This window comes from Hemiscyllium ocellatum, chromosome 33 (assembly GCF_020745735.1).
Source record: "Hemiscyllium ocellatum isolate sHemOce1 chromosome 33, sHemOce1.pat.X.cur, whole genome shotgun sequence".
Classification (NCBI taxonomy): Eukaryota; Metazoa; Chordata; class Chondrichthyes; order Orectolobiformes; family Hemiscylliidae; genus Hemiscyllium; species Hemiscyllium ocellatum.
The window spans coordinates 17,501,203-17,522,527 of NC_083433.1; the positions used below are offsets into that span (position 1 = coordinate 17,501,203).

The following is a 21,325-nucleotide window of genomic DNA, read 5'->3' on the forward strand; positions in this document are numbered from 1 at the left end:
GGGAACTAGATAGTTTAAAAAAAAACCCAAAAATATTGATATTTTCATGGTCACCATTTCGGAGAATGGCTTTCAATTCCATATTATATTTTATAGCTAGATTGAAACAAAATCACAGCTGCATTTTCAGCATTTGAACCCATGTATCCACTGCACTAGTCTGGGGATCTGAATGAACAGATGAGTGACATTTCCACTAGACCTTCAAAAGTTTGCCTCTGATTCAGTAGTTGCACTCCATGTCAATAAAGGAGATCGAAACGGAATACATCAACTCCTCGTATCCATCAATTCACTAAGTACAGATCCGCGTACACAGTTAGCCCCAGATGCCATCATTTGTTTTTCCCGTGACTCATCCAATTTGATCGCATAGTCCTCTAAGGAGTAGGTGAGTTACACTGTAGCAATATTAGTTTTTTTTTTAAAAATCTGCAGCAAGTCCGTGCCCCTATCCCAGTGGGGTGGTGGTGAGGATTTGTTGTAACGGTTTTCATGTTAAAGACACTCAAAAGTATACCTCATCTCCAAATCCGCTCAGTGAAGCAAAAAAATTTTCCAAAACAAGATTAAGAATCTATAATGCACAATAGACCTGGGGAGGTCAGATATCAACCCTTGCAAATTTATAAAGTAGTAAAAACAGATAACACATTAGTGATCTTAACAACTTTTTTTTTGCAGTAATCTCAGCTACCCAAATCTTCCCAGGGACATTGCCCATCCGAATAATGGTAAAGATCAAGTTGACTCTACATAGATTAGGGAAAGATGTTACTACTTGCTCTGGAGTTGGGAGGTGTTGAAAAGACAGTCAGCGGTTCTTCTGCTTGTTGTTTATCATCTAACACTTTTCCAATTGTATGTGAACTTCTGCTTAGACGATGCCATCCTCTGTCTCCTGCAGTTCAACAGCTGTTGAAACCATTGTGGAGACTCACATGAATGAATTAGTGACTACTTGGCTTATTTGGAATCAGTGCCATAGTACAGAAAAAAGCTAACAAAATTAATGTAAATTTAGAGGAGATTGTGGAATACTTGGAAAAGAGGGCTGAGTTAGCATAGGTTTAAAAGGGAGATCATGCCATCTGTTGAGGGGTTAACAAAGGAGATACAATGGATGTGATGTATTTGGATTTCTACAACACCTTTGACAAAGCCTCTACACGGAAGCTGCTAAACAAGATCAAAGCCCAGTGTCAGGGACAAGCTGCTGACCTAGATAGAGGACTGGCTGACTGGCAAAAAGCAGAGCGAGGGAATAAAAAAAAGGGTCTTTTTCAAGATAGCGACCAGTGATTAAGAGCTCCACAGGGATCAGTGTCGAGACTAACACTATTCACATTATACATTAACAAATTGAATTGAAGGAATGCTAGGCATTGTTGCTAAGTTTGCAGATGACAAAAAAAAATGCAGAGGAAAATGTAGTTGAGGTGGTAGGGAAGCTGAAGGACTAGTACAGGCTAGGAGAGTGGGCAAAGAAATTGCACATGGAATACATGTGGAAGGTTACCCATTTTCGTAGGAAGAAGAGAGGCACAGATTATTTTCTCAACAGGGAAAGGTTTTAGAAATCAGGGACTTGGAATCGTGGTTCAGAATTCCCATAAAGGTTACATGCAGGTTCATTTGGCAATAAGGAAGGCTGAATACAATGTTCGGATCGACAAGGGCTAGAATACAAGAGTAGGGACATTTAACTGATGCTGTATAAAACTTTGGTCAGATCACATCTGGCATATTGAGCAGTTTTGGGCCCCATATCCAAGAAAGAATGTATTAGGTTTGGCGGTCATCCAATAGTTTACAAGAATGATCCTGGATATAAAAAGCTTCTCACCTGAGGAGTGGTTGAGAACACTGCGTCTGGACTTACAATTTAAAAGAATTTCAAAGAAGTGGGAGTAGGGAGTTGGTGAAGACATTGAAACTTAGTTTCCACTAGGACCTGTGAAAGGCATTATCCTTCATAAATGAGACAAGCTGGAATTTCTTCAGCCAGTGAATGGCAAATCTGTACAATTTACTGCCTCCACAGCCTTCTGTGACAAAGTCACCGAGTATATTGGAGACAGGTAGTTAGCTCTTGATTAGGATGGGTCCAACAAAAAAGGTTACTGGGAGAAAGCATGAGAGTGTACTTTAGAAAAACAGTTATGATCGAATGGCAGAGCAGGCTCAAATAAGCAGAAAGGTCTAATCCTGCTCCAATACCTAATGGCCCCAATTTAGGTTGAACATTTTACATAAGCAGCCACAGAAATTAAGACATAGCAGCAACTCTTATTTCAAATCTAACTCCGCTCATATCTTGGCAAAATGTGAAGCCACCATCAACGAGAGAGAACAGAAGAGAAAGCAGCCTTTGCTCAGTTATGATCAAGTTGTACTTCACAAGAGACCTGAGCAAATAATCAAGCCAGATACTTTAGTATAGAAGAAGTTGAAGAATTGCTGCAATTGATGTTGTCATCTTTCAGGTGAATTGTTCACACTAATCTATCCTACTAGGTGACCATAATAGATGAATTTTTCTCTTCTCCCAACAATTTTTAAGCATCACCAGCATGGAGGAGGCTCACTGATTCAGCTTAACAGTATTTGTAGAATCATGTAGGAAAATTGGCAAGTTATCCTACATTAAAACAGCAAATACCAAAAGTACTTTGAGTGTGAAGCACTTCAGGATGTATGTATTCAATAGAAGAGCTAGTGACTTTCAACAAGAATCTTAGTATGCGCATGGGGAATCTGTTTTAAATAACGGTCACCCTCATCTACAAGCAGAAGGGGGAGAGGGACGAAATTAGAAATTGGAGACCGATCTCACGGTTAAACAGACTACAAAATCTTGTCTAAGGTCAAAGGTCATCGCTAACCAAGTCAGGTCTGCTCTGGGAGCGGTGATCCACCCCGACCAAACCTGTGCTGTACCGGGCAGGAAGATCTCGGAGAGTCTTGCATTCCTCAGGGATACGATCGCCTACGTGCAGGACAGGGGAGTGGAAACCTGCCTCATCAGCCTGGACCAGGAGAAAGCCTTTGACAGGATATCGCATACATATATAAGGGATGTCCTCTCCAAAATGGGCTTTTGGGAGGGAATCTGCAATTGAATCAGACTGCTCTACACCAACATTGTCAGTGCAGTCTCAATCAATGGGTGGGAATCAGATAGCTTCTCTGTAAGATCTGGAATCAGGCAGGGCTGCCCACTCTCTCCTGCCTTGTTTGTGTGTTGCATACAGCCATTTGCCGAATCCATCAGGAAGGATGAGAGCCTGAGAGGGGTGACTATTCCTGGCAGCGGAGGCTTACAGGTTAAAGCCTCCCTGTACATGGATGACGTCGCCGTTTTCTGCTCGGATCCGCTGTCCGTGCGCAGATTCCTCTGCATTTGCGACCAGTTCGAATGGGCCTCGGGGGCCAAGGTAAACCGAGGGAAGAGCGAGGCCATGCCCTTCGGGAACTGGACCGACCAATCCTCGATCCCCTTCACCGTCAGGACTGACCACCTGAAGGTGCTGGGTATTTGGTTCGGGGGTGCTGGGGCGAGCACCTAGACCTGGGAAGAGCAGATCAGGAAGATGAGATAGAAACTAGGCAGATGGGAGCAAAGGTCGCTCTCCATCGCAGGAAAAAACCTGGTCATCAGATGCGAGGTACTCTCAGTATTGTTGTATGTGGCACAGGTCTGGCCTATCCCCAGAACCTGTGCTGCCGCAGTCACCCGGGCCACCTTCCACTTCATGTGGAGATCAAAGATGGACCGGGTCCGAAGAGACACCATGTACAAAGACCGGTGCAATGGGGGAAAAAAAACACTCCCAATGCCACCCTCGCCCTGATGGCCACCTTTGTGTGTGGCTGCATCAAGCTGTGCGCAGATCCCCAGTACGCAAACCCCAAGTGTCACTACATGCTGAGGTTCTACCTGACCCCGGTGTTGCGAAGGATGGGCCTGGCCTCGCTGCCGCGGAACGCTCCGAGTAGTTGGACCGTTCCGTACCACCTGTCCTTCGTGGAGAAATTTCTGAAGAAAAACACCTTTGACCACAAGTCCATCAGGAAGTGGTCAGCACGTAGCGTCCTTGAGACCCTTCGGGAAAAGGAGAGGGCGGATCCTGTTGAGTGGTTCCCTGAGCAGACTGTCAAAGCAATTTGGCAGAATGCCTCATCGCCAGAACTTTCCAACAAGCACTAAGACATAGCTTGGCTGGTGGTGAGAAGGGCTCTACCGGTGAGATCATTTATGCACGCCCGGACTCTCTGCTGCACCACACGCTGCCTTTGAAGCGGCAGCGGGGGGGGGGGGGGGGAAGGAAAGAGACTGTCACACACCACCTTCTGCAACGTGCCTATGCAGAGGAAGTCTGGAGAGGAATGCAGTGGTATTTGTCGAGGTTCGCTCCGAGCAGCGCCGTGACGCGGGACTTCATGCTCAACGGCCTGTTCCCCGGGACGCACACCGAGACGAATATCAACTGCGCCTGGAGGATCATCAACCTCAGTGAAGGACGCTCTCTGGGTGGTCAGAAACCTGTTGATCTTCCAGCTGAAGGAGTTGACCCCGACTGAGTGTTGCAGACAGGCACATTCCAAGGTCCAGGACTACGTGTTGAGGGACCCGCTGAACCTTGGGGCAGCTGCCGCCAAGGCGCGGTGGAGAAAGACCACCGTTTAACATCTACCTGTCTAAAGATCAGGGGGCCCATGCAGTCATTTGGGCTCTGCTGACGCCTCAGCTCAATATATTAGTGAGAAATGCACAGATCTGTATGTAATAATGAAAATTCTGAGCTGTGTATGTAAATGTGGAAATATGTATGGCATTACCTAATGTACAGTGTATCAAATTATTTTATGAATATTTTATGAATAAAGTATATTTTTGAAATAAAAAAATAATGACACCTAACTAAAGCATAACAGCTACTCTACGTTAACCTGGGCAGGGTAATGTTACAACAACTCAAGAAAAGGAAAGGAATGGAACAAAGTGTTGAAAAAGGCAGGCCGGGTGCATGGGGACAGCAATGCAAAAACAAACTTAAGTTATAGTTCAATAACTAGTGTCAAAAACTTGATTAAGCTGCCCTGAAACATTGTTATTTTATTCTTCCCTTTACAGGTGTTTTTAATAATCATTAGAAAAAAAGTTTGGTATAATGCTCCAGGTCTATTAAAAAAATATTTTCAAACAAATCTAATTTTGAGTGTACAAATAGAAGGCTCAACTGCTGTTAGGAGTGAGCAGCATGTTCTTGATGGGGATACTTGCATGGAGTACTCTGTACACGACAAAATCTGGTCATTAAGTAACATCCACTGATTACATTTTATGTAATGTTCACCAGGATGTCTATTAAACACTAATGTTACTGACGTATTTGTCTACTTGGAGAAGGTTACTGGCCTCCTGTGGTTAACAGATTTTGTGTCTGTTGCATAACATGGATTTTTAATGATGCTACAATGTAGGACTGGGTAGGCTGTACAGTAGAGTAAGAGCTAATTAAACAAAGTAGAAACAGTAGAGCACTTTTAATAAGCTCAAAGTCACATGTCCAAATGAAGCATATTTATACAGTATGAATGGTTCAGCATACATTTTTACATTCTAGTAAATAATTTAAAGGAAGAGATTAAAGCTAACAACTTTTCTGTTACACTGACCTCTATTTAGAACTTCAAAAAATTTAATATTTGCCAAGATTAGTGATAAGCTAGTTTGACACTTAAACTACTATTACATACCATTCCGCGATCACTCGTTTCATTAAAACGCAAAATCAAACAATTGACAAACGCAAATCGGTGACAGTTTCTAAACAGTGAACTTTTCAAACGTGTTGGCTGTAATGAGATTACGTTGCCAACAGTTTAAGTGCTGTTTCTAAAGCACAACCTTTCTGTAAGATGGAGTTGCACAAGAATGCAACTTTAGTGATATGGAAGAACTACCTACATCAATCACTAGAACCTTTTTCTTATTCTGGTCAGATGCTTTAGACTGCAGAGGTTGGCACTAACTACCACCCAGCACCAATACTGCTCCACCCACCTGCTAAACTCCCTGCTTTGGCAGGAGTCGTGAAGATGACTTGTAAACATCTTCCTCTTCCCTTTACCAACTCTGAATGTGTTATAAACTGAATTTTATTTTGGAGGGTACTTCATGTCAAACTTCATTGAATTCATCAGCGGCCCCTCGCAGATGAATGGCTGTAGAGTCTAAAGTGGCACCCACAGGCTCTGTCACACTTGAAGCTGGTGTTGGTCATGGGAAAGGGTGGGCAGACAGGCATTAGTGTGGCAGCACACTTTATGCTGTTTGTTAACTTTAGCTTCTTCCCCAACCCAATGGTAAGTCTACATTCGACACCACACTGGATGCTCCTCCGCCATTTTGGATAGTCTTTGGCAAGTGATCTCCAGGTGTTCGTGGGAATGCTGCACTTTGACAGTGAGGCCTTGAGAATATCCTGGAAGCATTTCCAGCCTACCGCAGGCTCATCTGCCATTCCTGTGCAGGATGTAGAGCACCTACTTGAGTCATTTGTTGTTCATAGGGCAATGTGGCCAGCCTATCGCTGCCAATCAATGGTGGTCAGTACCTCATGCCAGGGGATGTAGGCCTAATCAAGATAGTTTTGGGGCACTTCTCCCTAGCAGATTCACAGGATCTTATGCAGGTAGCACTGGTGGTACTGCTCCAACACCTTCAAGTGTGTCTACTGTAGACAGTTCACGGTCATATTAGGAAGGTGGGAACCACCATAAAACACTTTACTATGAGCTTGGTGTCCCTGAGCAACATTTTCCTTAGCTGACTGTACTGACATACTGGAGGTGGTGCTGGACCTCTTCAATAACTGCTTTGGTCAACTGGCCACTTCCAAAAACTTGGGAGTGTTCTAGGTTCTCAAAGACGTCTCCGTGCACTTTGATCAGGGGTTTGCTGCACAACGCTGGTTGGTGGAGGACCTTAGACTTGCTGGTGTTCAGGGGGAGGCCTACGCTCACGTATCCCTCCGTAAATGTGCCGACAACGGTTTGGATTTGTCCTCAGAGTTTGCATGTATGCAAGCATCATCTGCATACTGCAGTTCAATGCCACTGGTTGGCGTAAAGGCCGATTCTGTAGGTTAGCTCCACTCCAGTGAGGTAAAGCGAGAACAGTGTTGGGGGCGATGATGCAGCCCTGCTGGGCAATAGTGTAAACATAAAGTGGGTTATTCATGAGCATGACTTCTGCCATCGTGGAGCAAGTGAAGGATAGTGCATAGGATAAGTGCAAGTGAAGGATAAACTTCATAGTGCAACCAAAAAAGTGGAGAAGGACATTCCAAAATGCTTCCCAGTTGACAGTGTCAAATGCCTTTGTAAGGCCATATACAGTTGCAGGTTTTCTCTGTATTTCTTCTGCAGTTGTGCCCCTCCATGGCTGGAAGCTGCACTGCAATTCCAGGAAGTTCCTCAGCCACAGGGAGACGACATTGGCAATGACTTTTCCCAACAGAAAATTCCCTTGTAATTACCACAGTTGTACAGGCTTCCTTTTTTTTAAAAAAAGGAAGAAAACGTGCTCATTACTGCAGCATTGAGCTTTCCTGGGATGCTCCTCTATTTCCAGAGGAGGCATCTCCTGCTCTCAGCTCCCAGAACTGAGGCCTAAACACCACTCCTCTCTTTATAGTACAGCACACTTTTGATATGAAATGTTTCCAAAATTTTAAATCAACTTGGGCATGTATCTTAAGGCAAATAGATACTCAAAAAGTAATTTATACATGCATCAAGTTCCATTGCCTGATGTCTCAGCAGAGACCGACAATTAAAACACATATTTACATCTTTCCTCAAAAAGAGACAAACACTACACGTAGTGCTCCAGATGTGATCTCAACTCCGTACTTTTGCTTTGCAATGCAATCAATCAAAAATCAATCAATAATATTCTATTTGCTTTCCCGATTACCTGCTGTGCCTGACTAACATTTCTGCCATTCAATTTGGGATCCCCGAATCCTCTGCAACCTCACCATTGAGAGGAGCCATATTTTATTCTACCTGTTAAAAATGGGCAATTGTGCTGTATTATTGCTCATTTTCCTAGATCTTCACCTACTTGCTTAACAAATGTCTTTGTAGACCCCTTATGTCCTCTTTACAACTTACTGTCCTATCATTGTCTCATCATATTTGGCAACCAAACCTTCAGTCCCTTCACATCCATATCGCTGATAGAAATTCTTCAAAAGAGTATTGCTTCAAGCATGGAGCATCATGGCAAACTACTTGTAATATCTGGTCAGCTAGAAAATGACCTATTTATACCTGCTGTTGAACAATTAATTCTCTCATGAGCAAATAGTCAAACCAAGAAACAAAAGCACACAGTTTCAAGAAAATATCCCAAAATTTTGTGAAATCCTCATTAAGGATACTATTGCCCATGATTTTTCCAGGCTAAGGTAGAAAATCCCTGACAATTGCTAGATTTTTCAGACAAACTCCCGTTCTAAGTGGTTATTATTCAGTGACCTGTAACCCCACAAATGACTTCTGTTCTTTATCATTCTTCACTTCTACCCAAACTGCTTCAACATTCTAGTTTCTTGAACTTCGTCATCCATCTGTTTTGTGCAAATATCTTCAAAAATCAACAGAACCATTCTTTCACCTTTCCTTAGCTTTCTGACTTGTTTAACCTTCACCTACCCTCAATATTCAGATATAAAAGTTTATTATTATTTCATCCTACAGCCATGTATCTGTAGTGATATGTGGCTAAATGGAGATAATGAATATGAAGTATTCATCTGTTGTGTTTTGAATGTTAAGTATTCATACATGCCCTCAGGTTTTGTCCTTTTATTAATTTTGTATTGTTTAATCTTATCTGTTAGTCTACCTAAATGTGTACTTTGTCCCTTTCGGTCTTGTTTATTATTTCTCATATTTCTACCATATCTTGCTTTGACTCAAATTTGATTTTCCACACTTTCACAAGTTTGATTTCCTTGTTCTCACTATTTAATTTGAAAGCCTTTTGCTTCCCTAGCTACGTCTCGTTAAAAACACCAGTCTTAGCATAGTTCCTGTATAAATTAAATCACTGGTACAGCCTTCACTTTTCCCAACCAATACCTCAAAGAGAACTCATTTCTCCCAGTCTTTGAGCTACACATTCATCTCTCTAATCTTATTTGCCCTATACCAACATGTACATGGCTCAGGTAATGATTCAGAGATTACCACCTTTGAGATTTAACTTAAAAATGTAGGATCGAGCGCCTCGTACTGACTATTTAGATTTCTTCCTATACTGGTTGTACCTAAATGGACTGTGATAACTGGACCCTCCCCATGCGATTCTTTTGCTCAGAACTGGAACAGATGCATAGCATCTCGAATAGTGTCAACCTCCTTTACTAAATTGTCAGCTACCACTACATTCATTTTTTTACTCCAATGGCATGATGCAACATGGTGCCATGGCCAATTTGATCACCCACCTTGCAAATTCCACTTTAGTCTACCAGATCGAGAGCATTTGCAAAGTCTGAGGCTCCTCCACTACTGTCTATGTTGCCTCACTCACAGTCACATCTCCTGCTCCTCACTGCTAATGAAAACAAATGACTTGGTTCTTAAAAAAAAAAGGTGCAACTGTTTACCAGATCATACGTCAAGATATATCTCTTCCCTCCCTTAGGTTGTGCAGTGTCTGCAGTTTAACCTCAAAAATCAATAATCCTCATCTGGAATTCTGGCTGGTAACACTTTCAGCAGACCACATGTCCTAGATTGCCCTGGCATTCAAAAGCTCCCACATTTCACAACTGCAAACAAACACTTGTCTTGCTATTGTTACCCATTCTATTTACTTGATTTAGTTGCTTTCTTAAACTCTATATAAAGTAGCATGCTAACTGCAATTAAAATGATATCACCAGAAGGTATACTTTTAGCAATTACAGATAGATTTTAGGCATATTTTATCTTTTGTTTATTTTATTTGAAAGCATTAGCTCTTTTTATAGATCCACCTTAAACTCTAAGCCAGCTATTGAGAATATTGTCCCTTACACCAAGAACTGACTGGCTAATCAACTTGCTAGTTTCCTTTTGTGACAATGGCTTTAAAAATCAGTTTTGTTAGAACCCCCTCTACTCTTGTACTGTGATCTCCACTCCCAACTATCTGTCCCACTCAGGAGGTAGAAGGTTGCCAATTCCCACGGTCAACTTCTAAAAGCTTATGCTCCTAGATAGGAAAAAAGGTTGCTTCAGACAGCCTTTTCTCAGCTTCCTAGGCAGGAAACTCTGTGCTCCAATCCAGTGCTTCACTTTTGTCTGCCTCTGCTCCGTCCCCACGTTAATGCTGCTTGCAGGTAGGAAGTGCCATATCAAAATGACATTTGTAAAAAATAACTAACTATTAATGTACTTACCATGGAGGTAAATAGGAAATGAGAGAATTACACATCTTATATTGGAAGAGGAAGACATTTTTAATTAAGACTGAATCTAAAACTACTGCTTTCCTGAGCTGAACTATAAGCTGAACTAATCTTGAAGAGCTTGATTAAAGTAACTGAAATCAGAGTGGGCAGGATTTAAAATCATACAGAGATGGTCAGTGGTATGAAGGAAGAAGAGAATGGAGGAACAATAACCAAAGGAATTCAAAATAATGGGAGTGGTGGTGGCAGCATAGAGAGTTGTCACTAGATTGGTAATCCAGAGCCCCAAGCTAGTGTTCTTTAAACACTAGTTCAATTTAGATGGTCAAATTGGAATTGGGCAAATATAGTCTAATGGTGACCATTGAGAGTTGTTTGAACAAACCATTTAGTTTGCTAATGCCCCTTCTGGGGAAGGAAATCTCTTGCCCTTACCTGGTCTAACTTAGTGACTCCAGATTCATAGCAATGTCATGGAGTCATTTGCAAGAGTCAATGCCACTCTTAGTTTAAGAGCAAAATAGGGCAGGGCAACAAATGCTGACCTTGCTAGCAAGATCTCCAGCATCTGCAGACCTCTGTTTATTCAAACAACTATAGCAAAACTGGAATAGAAAAGCAACCAGAGATATGGTGACAGTGAATGATCAATTGGGAACCTAGCAATGGAACTGTTGGTAAAATCAGGTTTTATTCTCAGAGCCAATTTTTAGTACACATTACTTTTCTAACAGCAGACTCAATTTTGGTCACGGTCATCTGTTATAGCTTGAAATTCTCAGTCAGTGGCTCATGTAAACTTATTCAAGGACCATAACTCATTTATCTATCTACTGTCGTGAGAACAACAAGAGTTTATAAGTAGAAAGGCTAGATACTCAATGGTTACCCAGTGCATGGAGATTAGCTTCATCATATCCGAGTGACTTGTTAGAAGATTGGCGAACACCCACTTTAAAAAATCTAGCCAATCACTGGTACACTAAAAAGCATACATTCATTCTCAAAAGAAAGTTAGCTTTCTAAAATTTGGTATTCAGTACATGAGAGGATTTACAGGAATCATTACCAGTTAACTTTGTCATAAATCATTGATAGATTGATTCTAATGGTAAACAAGGTCCTGAGAACTGAGCACATACTGCTGCACTAGTATTAACAATAACACAGAATTTTTGATAAATCTTACCTTTAGTCACCATTAATTATTGGTTTAGAATAAAAAGTTGCAAGTAGTTCAGGGCACTAAATTACATTCAAAATTCTGTTTTTCAGTTGAAATTTGGTGCACATGGTGCATTCTTTAGACTATTTACACTTTGTGAAATTTTGCAGAAATGATGTATTTGGCTTCAATTTCTGCCTACCAAAGAGCTTTCATACATTGGCTTTAAAAGGCAGACAAAATAATCCTAGCTCCCCTGATATGGCTAACATTTAAGAGCTTTGTTAAAAAGCAGTTGACATACATCTGATTTATTTATTTCTTTACTTGGGAAAGAAATTTGAAGTGAAATACATATCTCCTTAAATTAGGTAACTAAATGTCTCACCATGGCTTATTGTATAAAGTGACAGTGCTATTACAATCATTTTTGCGAGGAAAAACTGCACACATCTGTATAGTTGTACACTCTGCATACTCTTCCTTATTATGCTAAAATTAGTCAAATCTTAATCCTAGAGAACAAAGCAGGACAAAATAAGAGGTGCTTAAATCAGCCCTTAAAATTGGCTGTGCACCCAGATTTTGCTCAATTCCACAGCATGCTTTGCAACTCCAGTTGCTCTCTCTCTCACACCCAGCCCAGCTGCACTTCTGCCCCAGGCATCAGTTCCCTTGGTTTCTGGGAGACAGCTGACAGTTGCTTGGTAACCAGGCTAATAATTCTAATCTAAACAGGCAAAGCCTGGCAAAATGCCAGAACTGAATAACAGACACACTGAACGGGAAACAAACTGGAAACACCAGCAATGCATCTATATGTGCAGCTTCCAGTTTAAATGACAGGAGTTTTTTTAATTTAAAAATAAATCAATGTTTGGTTTGGAATCCAAGTTTTTTTTTCTAGGTCCAGATTAAATAGCAAGCTTGACAACATAACAAGTGTTAAGTAAATTCTGTAGTAGGAAATTTTGTATAATTAAATTTCCTTACCAGCTTCCCAATAGCTAAGTGATTACAATGAGACACCAGAATGTTAAGCTAACTAGCATTAAAATTCTGCAATCTACTAGTGAAGCAATAGTAGGGCACTAAGAAAATCTCAATGTAATGCTGTATGAGTTATTAGCGTTCTCTGGAGAAAGTAACAAACAAATAAAATGGATAAATGGAAATGTGAAGATGTCACATGTTGCAACGTATCAAATGCTGACAAGGTTACCACACAAAATAAGCACTCAAGCGTTGGGGGGTGTTGTTAGCACAGATAGTTGATTGGTTAGCTAGCAGGAAGTGGAACGCAGGTATAAACTGAATTCTCCATGGGCAAGGTGCAAGAGTGGAGTGCCACAGAGACTGGTGCTTGGGTCTCAATTATTTACAATCTGCACAGTGATTAGATGAAGGAGAACCAATGAGGTAAATTTGCCATTAATACCAAGAAAATAAAATTGTGAAGAGGATTAGAGAATCTGCAAAAAACAGATAGGTTGAGTTAGACACAAATAAAAACTTGGCACAAAATAGATATGGGAACTTGTCCACACAGGAAGACTAGAAATGCAGCATATCAAGAGGCAGGCACAGCAGAATTCTGTGAAACAGAGGCAGCTAAATGTCCAGGTATACAAATTTAGCTTGTATGTATCACAAGGGATTAGGAAGACAAATGTAATGTTGTCATCTATTGCAAGTGGAATGGAATCTAAGTAGCAAATGCTTTGCTTTGGTTGTATAGGACATTTGCAGGAGAAATTTTACCCACTCCCAGGCAGCACTGTTCACTGGGTTCTGAAACCAAAGCACTGCACATGTCTGCAAAGCATCATACTGGCAAAAAATTTGCTTTGAATCACAAAACAAGAGGTCATGACTAATACTGTACCATAAGGGAGGGAAAGCAGCACTGGGAAAAGGGTAATATGAAAGATAATTATGACACTAATTTACAGTATAAAGACACTGGAAATTAGACTGGAGATGATTTTGGGTCTCTGGACTCAGAATTTACCACCTGAATTTCCAATACAGCCACCTTAAAAAGATTCTCTGTACTTTATTATTTAATCACTGCTTCCCAAAGTATTCGCACAGTGGCCAACTGAGATCAAAAGCCATTGCATTCCCTTAGAGAAAAAAAAAGAGCAAGGGCCTTTAGAGCAGGAGAACAGCTGGTTTAAACTTATAGATCTTAGCAATACAGCTACTGCCTCAGGTTTCACAACCCCAATATTTCAGCGAGTGGCGAGCCCATTTTGGGAAACCATGATTTAACTCAGCTGCAACTGGACCAAATATTTATGCATAAGTAATGTACCATAGAACATTTCAATTTCAAGTACAGCATTTTGAAATCAAGAAAATTTGTTATGGTTCTAAACTCAAGTATTCACAGCATTTTACAGAGCAAATTGAGCTGATTCTGTCCCTGTTTAATACAAACTACCGTTTTAACATAGGGGTCTTACAGGGAGGGAGAGGGGGTACAATGCAACACGAGATTACTGTAGCATTTCATTTGATTACAACATTAAAAATGTTAAAAAGCAAATTAAATAAAAAGTTTAAAATCTTTAAATTTTAAATGGCTGAGATTGCAAGAAATTGCTTAAAAACGATAAAAACAGGCAACATGAGGAAATGTTTGAAAAATGTCTCAAAACACATCTTTCGAGTAACAAAGATGTAACAATCCTGGGGAGACTAAACTGCACACAAACCATCCCTTCCCTAAAGGTTAAGGTATACTGATGAGGCAGAGGCCAACCTTGATCAAGTGCTTTCAGTAGGATCTAAAAATTTCCTTCCAACTTTGTAGGAAGTAGAGTTCTTTTTATATTAAAACACAAGGATAATCAGATGCAGTAATTGGAAACTAATGGAGAGAGAAAAGTCAAAAGAAAAATATTCTAAATAGCTTTTGCTCAATTTCTGTTGAAAAGCACTTTCCAAAGCTTAAGTCAGTCAATGGTGAAACATACTCCTGCTAGTGCAGACTTCATTTTAGAACTGCTTAAATATTTTGTTCGGCATAAAATATTAACTGTCATTGACAATTATGAAAAGAATACCGCAGGGCTTATTTCATGGAAATGGGCAGCAATTTCAGGAGATCAGACAGAAGTAACAGAAGTTCAAAACTGATGATGATTCTACGCTCCTCGCTCTTTCCCTGTCCTGAGATTGTATTATTGGAGGTTTCTCCAGAGAAAAAAAAATCCCCAAGCACTGAATTGACAGTGTGGATGCCTAAATTAGCAGTTTTGTTTCAAAAAATCTTGAAATGGTGACTGCATATTAAACAGCCTAATTCAATAATTTTCAACTGAACACCATCACTGGCCCTGAAAATAAATTTTCTATTTAGAGAATTTTAGCTCTTATTTGCTATAAAAATTCCACAAGTTTGATATTTAATTCTGTTGTAATCCAAATACCAGGTAATTCACTACCTGAAAATAACAATGAAAAAAGTGTAAAGTAAATCACTGGTTCTGATATCTGTAATATAAATGACTGGTTACTTACCCAATTGCTGGACTTCTGAAGATTTCCTTGACATCAGATTTTTACTACCTGACAGCAAGGAGGGAAATCCACAGGGTATGGATTAACAACATTGATTTTCACAATGACACCAATTTTTTGGCATCATACTGCAAATATAAAAAAAAAGCTCCCTCACACCATGTATAAAAGAGACTATGTTTGAAATTTGAAAGCCATGGGATATGGTTTCTGAACGCAGACTCAAAGAACAAATACAATAACTATTAAATCAAGCTCCAATGGTGTTGTGCTTGCTAGATTAAGAATCACACCTTTTTTTTAAGCAGTGATAGGAATATTTTAATCGTAATGGCAAACTTGATGTTTCCTATTATTGAAATAAATCTTGCAGGCGAGGTGGGTGTGCTGAGAAAAGGTGGAACAGCAAGTTAAAAGTACACCGCTTTGTGGTCAAGATGAGGGTTCGTTTATTGGTGGGGCAGTTTCTCAAAGCACTTAAAAGAAAATAATTTATGTTCAATGGTAGACTGCCTGACATTGTTCAGGATAGTGCCCACTTAAAGTTGACCTTAAGACCATTTCTCATTCACAGGAAAACTGCACCAATTTGCAAAATCTCAGACCTAGGGGCATTTTTCAGAGTGCAAAGTTAAGGATCCTGTTCCTAATTACTGGTTAACTATCTTTACTGAAATTACATAAAAGAGGATAACATATGACAGTGGAATCAATACCTTTCCAGAGCTAATTCAAGCCCTATATCGTCCATGTCATCACTGTTAGCCCTAGGAACCTCGATTATCTGGCATTCGAATAGCCAAATGTCAGCTTACCTAGCAAGATCGCAAGGTCCCGATGCTCGGCTAAACTAGGTTATACAGCATTCAATTATCCGAACGAAATACTCCCCACCCATATCCTTTGGATAATCAAGCTTGCTTTGTACATTGCTCTTGCATTGCATGTCAAGATCAGGTTTTGGAGCTCCCTGTAGTTCACAGTTCTAACATAGAATGGACTTCCAATGGAAAGAGCAATGTTTAATCCTTCACCATAAAAAGGTACCTTCATATCAGATAGATTGTCAAAAAGCATAAACACAATTTCCTCGATTCCTCAAAAGTGTATCACTCAAGTAAAACTGTCAAATGTGTTATTTCAAACAACTAGACTGAATACAGATGTTAATAAAGCAAGAAATTTACACAATCTTAAAATCACGAATTCACATTTAAGTAAAAAACCCATTGTAACCTTTGAATCTGTGAAATGGCAACAAATGTTTATTATATAATATTGCAAACAGTACATCAAAATAGCTAGGCATGCCCATCACTTCACCATGAAAAAAGATTAAAAAAGTGGAAGAATTATGTAAGTCTTCAGTCAGTTGCATTCCACCCCTCACTCCCCTCTGCACCCCACGAGTAAGCACTGCTTCACTACATAAGCTTTTTCAGCCAAGATAATTAACAATATATTCAAAATATTTGCTTAATTCCTAATGCAAAAGCAGGCTTCATATTTAGCTAATAGATAAAGTTAGTTTCTCAGGACATAAAATGGAAACCCCATAGCATGGAGGAAATAAATTATGCCTCGGTTTCTGGGTAAAAAAAAAGCATTCAAACTAGTCAAGCTCTTAAAATGTGCAAGGTTCACAAAGGACATTGGAAATCTGAATTGTTCAAAGACTTAACAGGAACTGGTCAACTATGCTATCATTTTGCATGTGTTAACAATTAATTATTTGCCAGAAGAAAAATATTATTTCCTTTCCTGAAAATGCTAATTTTAAAAAGGCAGGATATGACAGAAGCACAAAAATACAAGTTTACTGATAGCTTTAATGTGTTTGGCACCTGGATCAGAATTCCATCTGAATTATCTTTTCACATGTGCGTTTTCCATTTTTCCAACTTACCTTTTACTAATCACTAAATGGAGCATATTATTGAAGATTTCACCATGTGATGAAATTCTGTTTCTATCACATCTGCAGCTGGGTCACAAATGGCTAATCTGCAAATTACTTGTGTCACAAACAGAGAATAGGGGAATACTCCATTTATTTTTCTACACTGAACTGTATTTTGTTACGTGGCAACTGCACAAATTAATTTTTAAAAATGCAAAATATACTTTATCTAACCTATATTTCTTTGGTAGCATATTCCAATTATTGTGGACATGCTATCTGAGACAAGTGAGGGATTTCTATTAAGGGACAAACTTCAAGACATATCGGCACGGTGGCACAGTGGTTAGCACTGCTGCCTCACAGCGCCAGGGACCTGGGTTCAATTCCCGCCTCAGGCGACTGACTGTGTGGAGTTTGCACATTCTCCCCGTGTCTGCGTGGGTTTCCTCCGGGTGCTCCGGTTTCCTCCCACAGTCACAAAGATGTGCGGGTCAGGTGAATTGGCCATGCTAAATTGCCCATAGTGTTACGTAAGGGGTAAATGTAGGGGTATGGGTGGGTTGCGCTTCGGCGGGTCGGTGTGGACTTGTTGGGCCGAAGGGCCTGTTTCCATACTGTAAGTAATCTAATCTAATCTAAAAAAAATAACATATGAAGCTGGATTGGCACGGTATTTGAATTCGCTTGGGAAAGTCAATTGAAAAATAATGGTACAGAATGGAAGGCTTTAATTAAGTAAAAATCAAAAGAGATTTAAATTAAAATTCAGTTCAAACGACCTGTGCCAGGCCATTATAGTGAGTCTGTTAAAATCCTCTGATTTAGCGAGTCAGTGACCATGAGGAAGCCAAATTGTTAATCTTCCGATGCATAAATTGTCAAAGGCAGATGGAAATACACAATTTCAGCATCATGTGTGGAAGCACACACTTGCATGAAACGACTGTCTAGTGTATAAAATCCAAAGTCATAACATGATCTACGCTATACCACTCATTTCAAATGAAGAAAGTTGTTTGCATTTAAATTTTGGCTTCTTACCACTGGCAAGGAGAACGCTGTTGCCCATCCCTATTGGTCTTGATCTGAATAGCTTGCTAGGTCATTTCAGAGAACAATTCAGAGTCACAGGTTCAGTGTTTCTCTAATGGGCACTAATGAACCAGGTGGGTTATTATGACAGTCAAGAATTGTTTTGAGACAACCATTATGAAGACTTTTTAATGGAATTTATTTTCTCCTGTTGACAAAGTGACTTGAACCAATGTCTCAGAGGATTAGCCTAGATTCTGAATGACTAGTCCAATATAGTTACCACTATGTCACCATCTCGAAACCTCTTATGGACATCAAAAACACTTCAGTCAACTGAGGTACTTGGATTCCATTTGTCAATAAAAGCTTCATTTTTTCTAGATATCATTGGATCACAACAATAAGAGTTGACTATAAATACATCTGCCACAACAGTTGCATGGTTTATTAGCTCTCTGTCGTGTACAGCAAAAGGTAGACTTTAATGACTGTACAACTAAATGTAGGACTTTGTTGCGTTACTAAAAAAGTTAAATAATGTAGTGTTTATGTTGTACACATTCAATTTAAAATATATTTCTCATTACGGATTTTAAAAATTTACATATCAATACACAAGTCAAAAAACGTAATTGCCTCAAGTCAATGTCTGATCAAAATATTTCTTAAATCACCAACTTTTAAACTATTACAAAAGCATGGTAATATTCTCAAAAGTTTTTATTTTACATTCTTATTTTTCCCCTAGAGTCAAAGAATACATTTACTTAAAAGCAGTGGGTAACAAAGTCAAACATTTTTGATGTGAGACAATAGCATTTTAATCATAGACCAAAACAGGCCAAAAAAAACTACAGACTGGTTAGTGGTACAGAAAGCAAATATTTTTCCAGAAATCTCAAACAAAAAAGCTTTATGTTGAGAAAGAACTTTCCATCCATTTAATTACTTTGGCCTATTGTTATCTTGATGAATACTTTAAATCACCATGATTGTCTAACAATTACACGGTCACCTGTTAAATAACAAAACACTGGGCTGACAGGCCTGCCCACTGTTGGCATTAACATGCTAACATTTCATGTTGCATTACAGACATACATGGTCACTTGATGTTTTGGGACAGCTATTAAACTTGTAATAAAAATAGACGTTTCCAACAAAAAGAATACTCTAGTGAATAGCTCAAAACAAAACTAACTCCATTCATGGAGCTCTTGATTACAGTGCTTGCTGCATCACTTGTGTGCTCACAGATTTAGCAACTCAAGCTTCAATAAGGCATTGTAAAATGGAAGGTTAGAAAGGCAAAATAGATAAATAAAGTTATGTTACCACTTAGATGAACAGTCACATGCTCAAAGTAATTTTTCCAAGGTTACAAGTAAGATCCAAGTGCTAGCGCCCCCCCAAAAAAAATCCTCAATGCCAATTTCAATTACAATTAATCTAGAATGTTCTGAAATGTAGCTGGGTGGTTCATATCAGTGTGGAAATATTTTGTTGGGGGTAGACAAGGCAATGATTAATGAATGAACGAACGAACGAACATGAATAAAAAAGGAAAATAAAATCAACAGCATCTAGTACATTTTATTTTTAAAATTGCATTTGGCTGTGCTAGAAAAATATTGGTTTCAAAAGAGGATGTTAAAATTCTGTGAAATTTCAAACCAGAATGTCAAAGTGTAGCAAATGCAGCCAGTCGAAAACAGCCACCTTTAAAAATGTAAAAAAAAGGAAAAAGCAGGAAAGAAAGAACTTTGTTCTAATTGAATTCAAATAGGCATTATTGTTTCAAAATTAAGTGACAGATGAAATGCATGTCAAAATAAATACGTATAGAAAGACTTAAATGAGAAGATCCTGGAACCTTGAGAGAAGCTGCAGTACTGAAGACTGTGAAGATGATCCTGGTACTAGGTTAAACATTATGCAAAAAGGAAGAGAGAGTGTGTTTGGTCAAAGAAATTTCAAAAATACTAACCCAAAAACATTACTTAGAACACTGGTTTAAATATTAATAATACTGCTTTGCCAGAAGGTCTCAAAACAAAAAAAGTTTAAACAAACTGAAAATATCTGACGTAAAACTACAATAATTAGCGCCACCACCCATCTCCCCACCCCTCCCTCACAATGCATGGTTGCAAGATTTAACATTTTAGGAGAGATAAAGATAAGCTATTACATATGCAGGCCGGTCTATCATATTCTTGCATTTATAATTGTAGATTCTACAATACTGTTCTGGGACTGCTTTACTTAATATTTCCAGAATGTAGAGAATTCCTTCGCTTTCAAATTAAATTAATTGTATCTACTGAATAACCCATCCCTCTCCTGTACTCCCACCATTCCATATTCTTTTGTGTTATGTTACAAACTGAAACTACACCAATTCTGTTATTCCTCTCTCCCTACGAACCAAGATGATAAACACTTCTGAAAATGGTCATAATTGTTACTTACCAAGGAGAAGTAATAAAATGCGCACATCCCTCGAGTTGAAAATAGGTTAAGTCTTACGAACATCACATTAACGTTCAACCATATTAAGCGTTCTTCGATCGACATTAAACAGTCCTGAATACTACGAGTTTGCTTAAGTAGGTCCTGAATCTCCATTTAGCAGCCATTTTTGCTCCTTCTGATAGGGTGACCATTTTATACAGGTTCCAGTGCACTAAACATAAAACAGTTGTTTTCCAAGAAATGTAGCATTTCTAATTTAAAATGACACTAAGTAAAACATAAACCAGTAGATTATATTTTAGAAGTTGTTTGCACCCAAGATTAGCGAAAACAAAAAAAAAATTGCTCAATTAAGAGTTGGAGGAGGTGGGGAGTTGGAGAGCTGGAGAAGGAAAAATGTGAAACACCGAAAACACCAACAGAATTTCTGATATGTCAATAAGTGTTTAATTCTGCTTACCTGGCAAAAAAAAAGTTGCTATGTAATATTTGTACTTCCACAAATAAACCATAGGAACTTGCTGGAGACATTTTAACAGGAGTGGAACAGCCACAACAACTGTCAGCCATTTTGAGGTTGCAGAGGCACGGGTAATTAAGGTTACTACAGCTTCATCCCACCTCAAACAAAACAATTTCCTCTCTGTAGAGAACAGTTAGAACATGCCTTCCTGCCCTGCAGTGCCAGTCTGAGAGTAATTTTAGCTGGTTGGTGGGTGGGGGTGTGGTGTGTGTAAAATA

At 39.3% G+C, this 21,325-nt stretch overlaps 1 protein-coding gene across 8 annotated transcripts in view; it reads right to left on the reverse strand.

Annotated features, from left to right (window-relative positions):
- LOC132831506 (activating transcription factor 7-interacting protein 1-like) overlaps nucleotides 1-21,325 on the reverse strand; it is a 184,062-nt gene that overhangs the window by 145,973 nt on the left and 16,764 nt on the right. The window contains exon 1 of one of the 8 annotated variants that reach the window (XM_060849695.1): nucleotides 15,172-15,189. The exons of the other annotated variants lie outside the window; for them this stretch is intronic. The gene's annotated coding sequence lies outside the window, so the exon portion shown is untranslated. Of the gene's footprint in view, nucleotides 1-15,171; nucleotides 15,190-21,325 lie in introns of those variants that run through there. 8 annotated transcript variants of the gene reach the window in all.